This window comes from Anas acuta, chromosome 25, assembly GCF_963932015.1.
Source record: "Anas acuta chromosome 25, bAnaAcu1.1, whole genome shotgun sequence".
Classification (NCBI taxonomy): Eukaryota; Metazoa; Chordata; class Aves; order Anseriformes; family Anatidae; genus Anas; species Anas acuta.
The window spans coordinates 2,288,186-2,303,138 of NC_089003.1; the positions used below are offsets into that span (position 1 = coordinate 2,288,186).

At 53.9% G+C, this 14,953-nt stretch overlaps 1 long non-coding RNA gene across 5 annotated transcripts in view; it reads left to right on the plus strand.

Annotated features, from left to right (window-relative positions):
- The first annotated feature begins 8,554 nt into the window (after positions 1 to 8,554).
- The window catches only part of LOC137844307 (uncharacterized), a 68,867-nt gene continuing 62,468 nt past the window's right edge, over positions 8,555 to 14,953 (plus strand). For 2 of the 5 annotated variants that reach the window (XR_011089871.1, XR_011089874.1), the window contains exon 1: positions 12,267 to 14,824. This is a non-coding gene — a long non-coding RNA (uncharacterized lncRNA). Of the gene's footprint in view, positions 9,948 to 12,263; positions 14,825 to 14,953 lie in introns of those variants that run through there. The other 3 variants (XR_011089873.1, XR_011089875.1, XR_011089872.1) reach the window with 3 other exon arrangements.

Sequence of the window (14,953 nt, forward strand, 5' to 3'; positions counted from 1 at the left end):
GGTGGGCAGAGTGCTCGGGGAGGTGATTTGTGCTGTCCCTGCCAGACCAAGCACCCCCTGGTGCACAGGTGTAAAAACCTGCTCGATTTAGGGCTCTTATCCTTATTACAAGCCAGGTTAAGGTGAATTTACTTGGAGTGTTTTGTCCTTAAGCATGAATGCCGACGAGAGAACCACAGATTGGCCTCCCCAGCAGAACGAGGCTGTGAAAATACCGGGAATTTGTCTCGGTAACAAGAGAGGCAGACAGCCACGGGCTCAGGGTCGTGTAGGTTGTATAAATGCACGGTTACATCTTCCTGGAATTTGGCCAAACCAAACGTCCCCGTATCAAAGAGCTGACCGCGCCGAAAGGAGGCTTTTCAAAAGGAACAAATATTGGTTATGAATAAGACTTGAGAGCGCTTCCCTGGAATTCCCACGTGCAAATGTGGGGAAAAGGTTAAAAAAAGTCTCACCGTCTGCCACCTCTGCTTGGAGCTGAAGATTTTTCCTGCCTAACAAGAAGCCAAAAAGCTGCTCTGAGGGTCAGGGGAGCCAAATGGGGGAGGCCTGGGGCTGAAACGCTCAGGTCGTGCAGGAGGAGGGGAACGGGGGGCTCTCCTCCAGGTCCCCCTCGCCCCAGGAATGCCCCTCGCAGCCCCCAGCCTGCTTTTTGGGGAGGCTCCTCTCTGTGTCCTGGTGCTGAGAGCATCTCCCTCTATGAGCTTCAGTGAAAAAAACCTCTGATGAACAGAGCCCCACAACCCCAGACTGGCTGAGGCTGGGTCCCTCTGGATACGCCGCCTTTTGGAGACCTCCAAGGAGACCCCAGCACCCCTGGGCACTCGCACAGCACAGACATGCTTTTTGGTGTTTAGACAGAGCCTCCTGTGCTCCAGTTTGTGCCCAGTGCCTCCAGTCCTGGTGGAGCACCACAGACAAGAGCCTGGCTCCATCCTCTCCTCACCAACCCTTCGAGAAGTGCTGTAGCACCAAGCCCAGTGCGTCAGAAGTCGATGGCGAGGGAAATCTGGGCAGGAAACCACCTGCTGCTCCCTGGGGCCTCCAGAATTGAAGAAAACAACAAGGAGCACTGAACCACCCGCCAAAGAAGGCCCCAGGAGCACCGAGCACAGGGCGTCGGATGGTATTTATGATGGCCACGGGGGGACCCCAGCCGGGCGGGGGGCAGCCCCTCGCACCACCACCAAACCCCGCGCCGCAGGACTGCTTCCAGCAGCCACGTGCATGGTGCCGAGCCCCGGCTGCTTCCTAAGCCTCGGGCAGGTGAGTCAGCTCCTTCTTGGCACACCACGACGCCTTTACTCAGAAGAGTGACGCAGCCCCGTGCATCCCCGCAGGGTGCGTTAATCAGCCGCCTTTTACTGAAAAAGGACTTTTTGTTTTCTACACCTCAGACCGAACACCCAAGCCTACGCCATGCCCAGGAGCATCGGCAAAGGTCAGGGCACCCCTAAACCCAAAAGGGCAGGACCTGATCCCTCTGTCCCATGCACCAGCGACACTCTTTGTGGTCCCCGAGCCAGCAGATGCATGTGCAGGAGGAAGATGAGGAGCAGCCACAGGCACGGGCTGGGTTGTAGGGGAGCTCCCCACATCTGCCTCCGCACGCCGGTGGTGCCAGGTGGGGAAAACCACTGACGCCAGCAGAGGAAGACGAAGTCCTGTGGTGCCCTGCAGCAGTGGGTGGCTCCCACTGGCATCCTTCAGGGAATTGCCTCCCTGGGGGCTGAGCATAGAGGAAAAGCCTTTTTTGTCCAGCCCTGGGTCTCGCTGGTAGCTCACCACGCACCAAACAGCGATGGGGAAGCCCCAAATGGAAGTGGCATCCACAGGCTCACTGCCCCAAAGGGCACTGGGGATTTCAGGCAGATGCTGCTCAGCACATCTCAGCTGCTGCCATCCAGGATACACGTTTTTGATTTCTCAGGGGTGTTTTCTCAGAGGTCGGGGAAAATAAAGGCAGCAAAAGTGCACAGGGAAGCTCCCCACAGCATGCAACTGCTGCTTGCATTTTGCTCTCTGAAGTTTAAAGGGTTAGAGGCCAGATCCTTCTTGTCTCAGCAGCAGGCTCTTTTCTTAAAGCAGCTTTCAACTCATTTAAATGAGGGAAACGGGAATGAACGTCTCCATCTTGCTGCGGCGTGTGATGCTCCGGGGAGGTGCCCCACGTGGCAGCACCCACCCATAGAAGCGATGTCAGCATCTAAAATTTTCCTTAGAAAGATGCTGCTGGGACCCACCCCGGATACCACAGTGAACAATCCCGCAGCGATGCGAGACGTGGTGTGAATCACGGGGCTGGATGCCCACTGCCTGGTGCTGCACCAAGTGCCACCTCCTCGCCGCTCAGCACCACCAACCTCAACCCATGTTGGTCCCGGAGCCCACCTCTGCCATCGGAGTCCTTCGGGACCCTCGGGCTGCCCGAAATGGCTCTCGCAGGCTGGGGATCTCCTTGATGCAGCAAGGAGAGGCTGGTGCAAAGAACACCAAGGACACCTCCAAGGTGCACATTAGCAGTGCTCAGGAGGTGCTTCCGCAGCCCTGTGCCTGCTCAAAGGGTTGTGGAGATGCTGCCTGAAAAAAATGATCCACCTGAAGCCATTCCAGTTGCTATCAGCGCTAAATCCCAGGGCTTTCCAGAGAAGACTGAGCTGGTCGTGGCCTGCTCCTCATCATTAAAATATAATCATGTTCCAACCCTCAGCTGGCTGGCCCTTCGGACCTGTGGATAATCCACTGCGATTCCCAGAGCCAGGGAGCAGAGAAGCTGCCAACACGAGCCGCTGGAGAAACCAGAGCACGGCCAGCCACAAGGGATTGGGGCAAAACCTGCGGTCAGTTTGGTGGGCTCAGGGTCAACAGATTTTGGGAGAGGTGGTCATTTGGGCTGCTCACCCCACGGGACCTGCTGCAGGGCCGTGCCCAGAGCCTGCAGGTGGTGCGCGGAGCGGAGATGAAGGCATTGTGCTTGTCTGCGTGTATTCGTGCTCCAGCAGCCTCCCGTTTCTGCACACAGCCAGCACTGCAAGAGGAGAAACACCAGCCTCGGAGCTAGAGCTGTTGACAGCTTTCAACTAAATAATCACAGAACAGTTTTCTTCTCTGGGGTGAGACATTTGCCTGAGGTCTCGTGGTGGGTGGAAGGAGAGATGGAAATGAAACCTCTCTTCCCACTCTGCCTGACCAGAGGACTGCCTTTCAGAGCTGCCTTTTCAGCTAATACCACCACCAATTTTCCCTTTTCCAGGAATGACACCACAGCAACCCCAAGGCAAAAAAAAAAAAAAAATAAAAAAAATAAAAAAGTGAAACAGCTTTTGTCTTAGAGCTGGCGTCTTCGTTATCAAGGTGGTATCAAGGAGAACAATTGCTTTCCACACTTGCTTTTCCTCTCTGTAATCAGCTCTGTTTGCTTTTGCTGCAGTGCCCCAAGCCAGCGACTGATAGGAACTGGCAATTCGAGTGAATTGCACCCATATTTGCTCAACGGAAAAAAAGCCCTACTGCAGCTTGGGATAGGGAGAGGATTCCGGGCACAGCCTGCGACGTTAATTGCAGCTGCTATTGATAATAGCGCAGGTGAGCAAGAATGAAAGAGGTGACGGCATAGGAAGGGGAAAGGTAGAGCCAAAGCGTGCGGAGGGCCTCCGGATGGGCGCAGCAGCGGAGCCAGAGAAGAATAGGCTGATTATTGTGGGCTTACTGGGATAAAGTGGGCAAGGACGGTGAGACAGTGGGAAGCATTCAGTGCTGGAAGGCTGCGGGGGCCGTGCTGAGGGCAGGACGTTACCTCCCTGCAGCTGTGCACCAAGGGGCACGTGCGTTTTCTGTCTGCTTTTGGTGGATTTCACCCACTGAAATCCGCAGCAGCCACCGGGCGCTCCCTCGGCAGCTGGTCCCACATCTCCCCAGCAGGATGGATGCTCTGGGGATGTGTCCAGCCTTGTGCTGGTCACCCTCAAAGGGCTCGGGGGCTACCTGGAGGTGACATTTCCCACCCGGATTCCCTGAAACCTGGGCACACAGCGGTGCCGTGCTGGGACCTCAGGAGGTGTTTGCTCTGCCTCTGTCTGCAGCCCGGGTGGGCTCCCGTGTGGCTCAAATTCCTGGGGACCCAGAGACAATGAGACCATGGTCTGCCCGCCTGGAAGCACGGCAATGGGCTGACTCACAGCTGCTGACACTTGTCACGCTGAAAGCATTTTGAGATTTATGGCAGGCTACTCACATCCGCAGAGCGGGGCCAAATGCTCCGCGTGCCTTCTCCGTGCCTCCATCGTGCCCCTTCCCTGCCCGCTCCAGAGGCTGCACGGCCCCGGTGCCCGCGGACCAGCATCGCTCCTGCCCGTGACACTTCTCAGGGACAGGCATCTCCCTGCCCTGGGTGAAGCCCTCAGCACGAGGACAGTCCCCTTTGTCCCACAGGGCACAACACTTCTTTCTTTTCACGCTTTGCCCTCGGCACAGCGATGCCAAAGGCTCTCACGCTCCATGGGAGCTCCCTAATAACTTGGGAGCACAGAGAACAGCACAGCTCTCGTGTCCTGAGCCCACCGCAGCAGGGCAGGCAAACGCCAGGCACACCATTTGGGGCAAAACCTCTTGGTTTTGACGTGGGGAAGCCCATCGCTGCTTCTCTCTCAATTACTTGCATCTGTTATCGTCCGAGCCTGCAGGAAAAGGAGGAAGAGGCCCCCACGGTTCCTTCCTGCACAGACACGGCCCCGACACACGCAGGGCACGTTTGGTGGCAGAGCCCAGCTCCTCTGCACACCCGAGCTGTGCTCCGAGCAGCAGCTTCAGCCTCTGGGGCTGCCACGACAACACCTGCCCTAAATTCACCCCAAGGCGAGAGGAGAGGAAGCTGCTAATGGACTCTAATGGAGCTGCAGCATCCTCCTGGGAGGGAGATAAGCTGCCTCCAGGAGAGGAAAAGCAGCTCACAGCTCACTAGCACTTCCACGGTTGTTCTCGCTGTCGCTCTCAGGCATCCCCTGGGGTCACAGCTTCAAGGAAAGGAAGATTTGCAATTCCACGCGTGACCGCCAAAGGAGGGAGGATGGGAAATTTGGGGGTCGGCACCACCAGCCCGGAGAACTGCCCATATCTCGCCCTGTGCCCTGGCAGCAGGGAACGGGCCTGACCCACACGGCAGGCACAACGTGCCGGCCTCTGCACTTCGCATTTTGCCATCGGGAATTTCAGCGCTTTTCTCACGGCGCTGACAAAAAAAAAAAAAATGTGTCACGGGTAAACAAAACAAGCCAAAAGGATGCTCAGCATTTACAAGGACAAGAGCGACTGCCTCTGGTTTCGTTCCCTTGCATGTTTGTGAATTAGCACTTGCTTGCCCCTGCTTTCTTCTCTCCCCTGCCTGTAGCTGCGGGTTACCCGCGATGTTACAGCTCACAGCACAAGAATCAGCTCCTAGCCCTCAGCCAAGAAACAAATGGCTCAAGCTACGGTGCCCTTCTAGCGCCCTGAATGCGGGTCATGGTCTATTTATTCACTTTAACAGCAGAAACGCTGCATTACTGCTTCCTTCCCTGTTAATTTAAGGGCCACGGTGGTGTGCCAGCACGACAGGCACGAGAATGAGCTCATGCCATGGGAAGTGATGCGCATGCCCAGCTCCAGGCCCTGCACAAACACCCGAGCATCACTGACTCGCTCCTGTCCCGTAACGCACACTTGCAGCTTGGCCCTCGTTTTTAAGGGGCTGTGAGAGCCTCGGGTGGAAGGCACCGGAGAAATGCGAAGCGTGGCTCCCCCACCTTGTTCCCCAGCTGGGCTTTCTCGCCGTTTCTGTGCTGTTTGCCGAAATGGAAATCATGCCTCAGTGGCCACTGACAGGACGCAGAGCCAGGATTTATACGGTGCAAGCCTGCATTTAAGAGAAGACACCGACTGCTGCCAAGAGTGACTCGTTCCTGGATTTCTTGTGCATTATCTGACTGCCTGCACCGAGACGGGGGGGCCAACAGCACCAGATTGCGAAGCGCCCAGGCATCAGACTGAGCTTTTTGGACCCTTTAAAATAGAAAAAAAAAAAAAAAAAAAAAAAAAAAGAAAAAGAAAAAGATTACCAAGCTGTTCCACTGCACCCAGAACACGAGAAGCAGCTCGGAGAAGGGTTTAGAAGTATTGTGGGAAAGAGAAAGGGGGGAAGACACCGAACCAGCTGGGGCTCGGTCCCTTTCGCACCCCACCGGCCCCCGGGGAACGATCGCGGCCGCCCGGTGCTCGCCGCGGGCCGGGGCCGCCCCCCGGTGGCTGCAGGAGGAAGGGAGCGGGGCCGGGGGCGGCGGGTCCCCGCCCCGGGGGGGCTGTCACGGCTCTCACCCGGCCGGGATTTCCCCCTGGCGGCCGGTTCGTGGCTAATGAACCACCCCAATTAAGCGCAGGTGTAGGTACAGCCTCCCGGACACCCCCTGCATGCAGCTCGGGAGAGCACCCGACAGCGGTTTGCATTGCAGAAAGGGAACAGCCCGTTAAAAAATATATTTTTTTCTCCTATTTAAAGCTTTTTCTCTCATTTTATTCATGCTGCATGGCCGGGGGTGCACATGCAGTAAGGCTCTCCCCATTTATCAGAGCTCTGTATTTTTGCTCTAGTAGCATCGTAGGTGCACAAAAAAAAAATTCAGAGACAACCCCGGCAGCTGCTGCCCCTCACTCAGCACCCAGGAAGCAGGGCTGTAACACCGAGTCGCAGCGCCTTACTTTGTGCTTTTCTCACCAGCAGGCTCTGAGATAACAGAGACCTGGATAAGCCTTACCTGGCAGCCCTGCCTACAACGGGCTGGATCCCTGAGACCCAGCAGTTACATTACTACAGGTCCAGCAGCGACCCCGTTACGTTACTACAGGTCCAACAGCGACCCCGTTACGTTACTACAGGTCCAGCAGTGACCCCGTTACGTTACTACAGGTCCAGCAGTGACCCCGTTATGTTACTACAGGTCCAGCAGTGACCCTGTTATGTTACTACAGGTCCAGCAGTAACTGGGTCAGTTACTACTGACCCAGCACAGTTACATTACTACAGGTCCAGGAGCAATACACTACAGATTATGTTACTACAGGTTAAGGAGTGACTTACTACAGCCAATTACATTACTACAGGGTCAGCAGTAACCCAGCACAGACCATTACGTTACTACAAGTCCAGCAGTGACTCACTAAGGACAGTTTTATTACTACAGAACAAGTACTGACCCACCAGTTTTATTACTACAGGTTAACCAGTGACTCACCTCAGACAGTTTTATTACTATAGGTTGAGTAGTGACTCAGTGCAGCTATACTACTACAGACATTTTATGGATTATTACAACTGCATTACTACAGGCACAGCAATGACCCAACCCAGCACATTGGGGGCTCTCAGAGCTCAGCTCTCCCCACGCCAGCCCCCAGGAGGTGTCTGCAGCGCTGCCCCTTCCCCTTCCAGCTCCTTGTGACCGCTCCTCATGGCTCCTGTCACCTACAACGTCGCCATTACAGGGCCTTCACCGCCCAAGCCCCAAGTACAGCCCCACAAAGTGCTTGTGACCACCTCAGCACAGCCCCACAGGCTGCTTGTGACCAACAAGAGCCTATCTTACAGCCATTTTTTATTTTTTTTGCCGTGGTTCCCTGAAAAAGAGCCCAGATAGGCCTCAGAGCACGAGACCCATCCCCACCAGCTCCACCCTGAGCACTGCCAGTGGGCCCGCCCAGCCCGGCCCTTTAAAGCCTCGGGATACTCCAAGCCGCGAAGGGGAAGGGGGGAAACGCGCGGCCACTCGCAGCTCCCCGAGCGCAGGCGGACGGCGCAGGGCCTCGTAACCCCCCCCCCCGGTGCGGAGGGAGTGGTGACGCCCGGTCACGTGCTCGGGGAGCGCGGTGCTGGCGGCGCTTCCCGCCAGGGGGCGCCACGCGGCGGTGGCGGGAAGGGGCGAGGCGCGCGCACGCGGGGCGCGCGCGATCGTGTGCGTGCGTGCATGGGCGTGCACGTGTGGTTGCACGGGGGTGCACGTGGCGTTGCACGAGCGTGCACCGTGCTGCGCGTGCTTCTTTTGCACGTCTGCACGTGCAATCACACCTGTGCGCGTGCACGTGCTGTTGCACAAGCGTGCGCGCCGGGACGGGCGTGCAAGCGCGGGCACAGTTGCGTGTGTGCATGGGGGGGCGCGTGATTGCACGCGCGTGTGGCGCCCGGTGGGAGAAAAAGGCGGGAGGCATGGGGGGAGGAGGGGGCGGCTATGATTTGAGGGGGGGGTTGGGGCTGGGTTCGGGAAGGGCCTGGGGGGGCATTTGGGGGGCTGGGTGGGGGGCTGGAGGGGCTATGGGGGCTATGGGGTCTTGGGGGGCCATGGGGTTTATGGGGGCCATGGGGTCTTGCAGGGCCATGGGGTCTTAGGGGGTTGTGGGGGTCGTGGGGGCTCAGGGGCTGGGGGCTGGGGGCTGCAGCACCTCCGGGGCCCAGCTGAGGGGCTCAGGGGTCTTCACAGCTTTGGGGCCAGGCCTGTGGCTGCTGTGGGGCCAGGTTGGGGAGTCCTGGGGTGTCTTTGGGGCTGGGGGCTTCTGGGGCCATGGGGGCTCCAGAGGTGGGGTGTCTTTGGGGCTGGGGGGCGCTGGGACCAGTTCTGGCAGTGCCGTTTTGTCCCCATGCGGTTTGGCTGCAAGGTCTTTGTGGGATGCTGTCGCACAGGTGGTGGTGACCATCCCCACTCTTCCCCTAAATCACAGAACTATGGGATGGTTTGGGTTGGAAGGGACCAAAAACCATCGAACTCCAACCCTGCCGTGGCAGGGACACCACCCCCAGGTCAGGTTGGCCAAGGCCCATCCAGCCTGGCCTTGAGCCCTTCCAGGGATGGGGCAGCCACAGCCTGTCCCGGTGCCTCACACCCCCACAGTGCAGAATTCCTCCTAATGCCCGCTCTAATTCGGTCCTCTTTTAATTTAAGACCACATTTAATGGGATCTCGACCTGCCCGGTGGGATCTGGAGCTGGGGGTTTGCAGGCCCACCCCAGAAAAGCAATGAGAAACCTTGCAGCCGTGGGGCTCAGCAGCCTCCTCACCGCCTGGAGGGTGTTTATTTTTGTCGTTAAAAGGCGAGCATGTGTTTCTCTTCTGTCCTGCTACTTCCACAGCTGCCTGCTGGGGATTTTAAATTATTTTTATTATTTTATATTTCATTTACATCTGGAGGCCCTTTCATGCCAGGCGCGGTACGAGCAGAGTCTTCCCTACTGAGCTTACAGTCTAGGCAGACGGTGGATGAGAGAAATTAAGTGTTAATGGCTCCGTTTTCTAGCATGGGATTGAGACCTGCTGTTCCGCAGTGTTTGGTCTAGGATCACGCAGGGAATGAGTAGGCAAGCTGGGAAGGGAACCAGATCTCACAGAAACAGATCTCAAAGGGGCCAGGCTCTGCACTGAGGCATTTGTCGTCCCTCAGGCTGCTGCTTCTGCAGAGCCCGTGGTGAAGATGTGATGGGGTCTCATTGAAATTGGGAGGAATCGGTTCACAAAGCCACGGCACGCCGAGTGCTCTGCTCAGCAAAGTGAACCACCAGGGCAGAGACAAAGCATAGAGCAAGTGTGAGAAAGTTAAAGCTGGAATTGAGAGGTTTCTGTACCGCTTTGGTGCGTTGTCCACCTGCTTGCAGGTGCTGGGTAGTTTTCTGTGCAGTCAACCATGGGCATGCGTAGAAGAGCACCCAAGTGCCTAGAAAGCTGAAATGGCAGGATGGGGAGGCTTAACAGAAGCCCTGGTACTACAGATTGGCTTTGCACTGTTGTCCAGAGCCTGTCAAACCTGGAACCAATGCTCTTGCACATTTACTTTGCAGGGAAAGCTGGGGGATGCACGGTGTCCAGGAGCACCACAGCAGTGGAGAGAGCTTCAGCCAGGAGAAGAGACCCCAGAAAACGGCACTGCGGCAGGTAAGAGGGGAAGCAACCTTCTCAAGTCCTCTGGCATTTGTTCACGGGCTGAGGAACTTTGCTAAAAGCTGTGGGAGGAGGTTGGAGCCTCTGCAGCTGGACCAGCAGCACAGCAAAGTCACACTGCTCCCTGCTGCCATCCCACTCAAGCCCTGTTGTCTCAGCAGCCTACCCTGCAGTGCCTGGCCCTGCACCTAGCTGTCTGCCATCAGTGATAAAATCCACATTTTCTGAGCAGTGGGAAGAGATTCATGCTCAAAATGTGACCTTGGCTATTCTGCTGGCAGTTCTGGTGTAATTAAAGGACAGTTCTTGCTCAATTACTCCAAGCTAATCTTTCCTGCTGTAACAGTGTCATGCACAAACACGCTATTAATTCCATTTATCAGTGCATTGCTAATTCTATTTTTCGGTCTGCTTGGACATCTTTTAGAAAACAGCAGGAATTCCTTGCCTCTTGCACGTCTCCTAGATTTTAATGGTATTTGGATAACGTCTAGCGTTGAGCCATAAAGGGGATGTCTGATGCTTTATCTCTTGCACCCGTTCTGGTTTGCGTGGGGAGGAGGTTGGCAGCATCTCGGAGAACAAAATACTGAAGTGTTTTTGTATGGGGGTGTGGAGAAACTTTCCTTGATAACAGATTTTATGTCACTGTATGTTTATTTCTTTAAGGTTTTTGTGGGTGGAGTGTGGACTGTGGGCTGTATCCCTTTCAGGTAAAAGCCAGCTGCATAGGTGGAGCAATCTGAGTTGTTTTTGTTCATTTAACTTCTACAGAAAGCCGCAAAGAAAGGACTGATTTTCTATGCAGACAAGGGAAAGAGGCACTACCAAGGCCAACCCACATGGAGCCAGGAAGGTTTCAGTTTGCAATTAGCATGTTTGAAGGTGAAATGGAGGTAGTGAGCTACGTTTCAGAGCCCTGCGATGCACCCTTATGATTATTTTGGGTGTTGGAGTCCCTCCACAGCGGTGGATGGCGTGGATGAGAAGGATGGAGTATTGCAGTGCATCTTCTGGTTTTGAGAACAGGAAATGTATTGTGATGGAGGGGTTTTTAAATGTGTTGAAAGTAGCAATTGTCCCCGTATCAGACCACATTAAAAAATAGTGTACAAAGGTAAATTGTGTCCCATGCATATTGCAAGCGTAGGCTTCATGGAAGCAGTGTTTAAGGGGTTTGGCCACCAGTGTCTGAATTAAGAATATTCCCCACTGTGTAAGAAACAGCCTAATTCTGTAAGCTTTCACATGCATTTTTGCTGAAAAACATTGAAAATTTCCTGTACCATAAACCCAACAATCTGTTAAGACGGTGGAATTTTAGGGAAGCTGGAAACTCACTAGCAGTTAACACACGTACCACCTAATGTAGAAATTTCTGTTCTAACTTCTACTGCTGTGGCTTTTTTAATGTTGTAAAATTTATGCCCCGGTAAGTTTGTTCTCAGCTGCTGCATAAAAACACCTGATGACTCAAAGAGCTAGTTGAAATCTTGGCTTAAATGACAACTTGTACTCCTTGGGTCATCTAGAAGAGCTCAGAAGCTGAAGCTGAATTTGGTAGTGGGTGTGGGAGCAGTGCAGGGCTCAAGGGGTTTGGCTGATTGTGGGAGTTTGTAGAAGTTGCTGTTGTGTTCAAGGCAACTGGTTTTCAAAGGGCTGCTGCCAAAGTGCAGGTTTTGGAGCCACGTGTGATAACAGAGAAGAAGTTGAGCTCTCTGTGGGTTAGAGGAGGGAGCACAGAATTGAAAAGTGGATTATTGAAATCGTGTAGAAAAGACCTGTGCAGTCTGATTGAGAGTTAATCAGGGCCATTTTAAAAGCACTTCCAGTATATTTAATTTAAACCAAGCTAAAATTTTTAGCCTGTCAACCCACAGAGGACTCCGATTTGATTTCCCTAGTACTTTTTGAAGCCCCACCTTTGTTTTAGAGGGTAACTCTTCCCGAGATTTTTATTCCAGGAGTCCCTGGCTGCCTTGGGAGCAGCGTGGTGCTGGCTGTGATGGAGCAGTTGTTTCTCAGCCTTTCCCACGCGGTGGCAGCATCTCTCAAAGAGTCAGCTCTTTTTGGTTGTCTTTGCTTGCTCACACAGAGATCAGGTTTGGCTGGAAGGCTTCTTCCAAGAACAGTATGCTTTTTTATTTTTGGGTTACTGGAAGCAAGAGGGGAGAGGAGCAACTTGGAGGGCGGGTTGTGGGGGAGATAATGTCCATGCAGGTTTTTTTTTTTTTTTTTTTCATTTAATATAAATCACAGCTTACTGACAGGGAGCTGAGACAGATACCAGTACTGTATGGTGACCAGAACCAGAAGCAGACTGGGACCTGTGGACTTGCTCCATGTGTGATGTGGGTCTCTTGGAGCCCAGCTGTGCTGTCATGGCTTTCCAGAGGTTATCTTCCAGTGCCTGGGGAAGTTGTCAGAGTGCCTTCTATTACCTGACTTTGCATATAATCTGTATTTTTTCTCTTCAGATAGCTTCCCCTTGAGGGAAGGAGAAGGAATTGTTTTCATCTTGGTTGCTGGTCACTGAGGCTTCAGTTTGCAGTGTGTTTCAGGGCACGTGCCGTGCCTGACAAACTTCATGTGCAGGGGGAAAAGCCTTGTAAGGAAAGACTCCTTTTGTGTTACTGATTATAAAGGGAATTAATTTCCAAGCTGAAGATCACTGTTACTGCTTGGCAAGGAGATTGCTCCCTTCTTTCCAGAGTGCTGTATTGGATCTGTAAGGCATGGCCAGTCATTAGAGCCATCAGGTCTAATGACCGGACACATCCAAGCTCTCTTTTTCCACTTCTCCCTGCACTTTTCCACCCAAAAACATTTTGCATGGCCGGTGGGAACGTGTGGTATGCCTCACATGCAACACATCCGAGACACACCACGGTCTGACTGCGCCTAGCAGGCTGCTTAAACTGCGATCCCGTGGGACAGAGACACAACCTCCCCGGGGAGAAGTTCCTGCTGTGGTGCCAGCCCGAGGGCTGTGGCTCAGGGCCGTGTCTGCTTGGGAAGTGTTGGCTCAGACCACGTCGCATTGCATCGCCTGCTTCCCACACTGGCTCAGGAGCAGGTTTCCAAGGCAGGCAGGTACCAGAAGCCCTAAACCCACAGAGTGGGGCAGCTTTTCTGCAGCCCTGATGCCTTGCTGGTGCGTCATCTCATCACCCTTGTGTAGGAGCAGAGGTGGCTCTGCTGCTGGAGGTGTCGTGCGTGGCAGCAGAGCTGCGTGCAGGCCTGCAGGATGACAGGCCATGCCCCACCAGCAGCAGGCGGGTGCACATCCACGGCTGCAGCCCTCGTTGTGCCCCAAACAGGATGCCTAGCTGGGGAGGCAGGCTCTGACAGCACTTCAGGTCTTGTTTCTGATGGCTCCGAGACCTCCTCTGATGTTTCTTGTCTGCAGCGTGCTTTTCAAACAGCCTCCAGGTCTCCGACAGCAGGCCTCATGGCTCTGTTAGCTGGTCCAGGCACTGAGGGCTTGCTTGCTGGTAGATGGGTGTGTTGGGTTTGCTGGCAGCGAAGACATTTTGATGATTCTTGTGAAGATCTGGTTATTTGCCACCTTGCACCTGGTGTGAGCTGTGTCTGCTGGAGTTCAGCTCCGTGCCTCTTGCGGAAGCTCACCTCCATGTGCGGTCGGGTTGTCAAGTTTGAGCACAAGCATTAGAGCTACCTGTGACCCTCTGGCAATGCAGAAGAGAATCGACTGAGAAGGTGTTAACCTCTTCAAAGGAGCCTTGTGCAACTCCCCGTTGAAGAGCAGGGCTGAGAGCAGAGTGGCAAGAGCTGCTGGCTGTGTTAGTCATCCAGAAAGAGACTTGTTTTTCCCTCTCCCCCTCCCCGCCCTGGCACGGGGGTAGAGATTCTTTCTCACTGCTTGGTGTGGCCAAAAGTTAGAAGAAGAAACGTGTTATCATCAAGGGAATCAGTCAACTCTCCCCTAAAAACATAAGCTTTTATTTGTGCAGCTCTGGCAGCGAGATTTAGCGGGGTGTTGAATTTTGCTGCCATAGCCCCCGGAATCTGAAACCAGTTCTGCTGGGAGCCATGCAAACCTGAACACGTGTGTGTGTTCACACCTCCTTCCACATTAACGTTCGCATGTAGATGGCTGATTCCCTGATAATAAGATGCAAAACGGTGTGGGTACTGCAGAAGTCTCGGGTTGTGCTGACTACCTGTTGACATGAAGGAACTGGAGCGCGGGAGGCCTCTGCAGCCACCAGTCACCATTTTCAGCAGGGTACGGGCACGTTGACTCTCCTTGTAATTAAAGTTGGTAAACCAGAATGCCAAACTTTAATTTCTAGACCGCACGAGGCCCGCAGGATCAAAATCTGAGGAAGTAACCAGTGATAACCTTGGTCAGACAGAGATTTTTCTAGGTCCAACTCAGCACCTTCATTTTCAGATGGTTGGGTAGGAAATGGGTTGCCTTTGCTGGGTGTGTGAAACATGTAAAAGCACTCGCGTTTCTTGGAAATGAAGGCTTGAAGGGGTCTTTGGAAAAGGTGCTTTAACTCGTGAGTCACTTGTGAAGATTTTGTTTTTTATTACGTGTCAGGTGAAGAGCCTTTTTTAAAAGCCTTTTTCTGTTTCTGGAAGCACTTGGCCACTTGAAGTTGTCAGTTAGAGTGGTACAAATTAGGATGTTGTCCCAGAGGAGCACAGCTCTTGAGGCTTACACTGCCGCGTGACCTCCAGGACAGGCACAGACTGCTGAGGTCAGTGAATTGGTCACAGTCCTGCCACTACCCAGGGCTTCTGCAGCAGTTTTAGGATTCTTCAAGCCTTAACAGACACACGAAATCCATCTGCTCTGGCTGCAAAGCCAATGAAACTGTCAGCACCTAGGGAAAAACACAGTAAGTAGCTTCTCTTTCCTGTGCTTTTTCAGAAGTACGCTTGGTTGCACGTATATATCCACTGGGATTTTGCCTCTCCTCCTCTCATGTTGCATACCATGAAAAATGCATGCCAGCTCCCAGGTAATG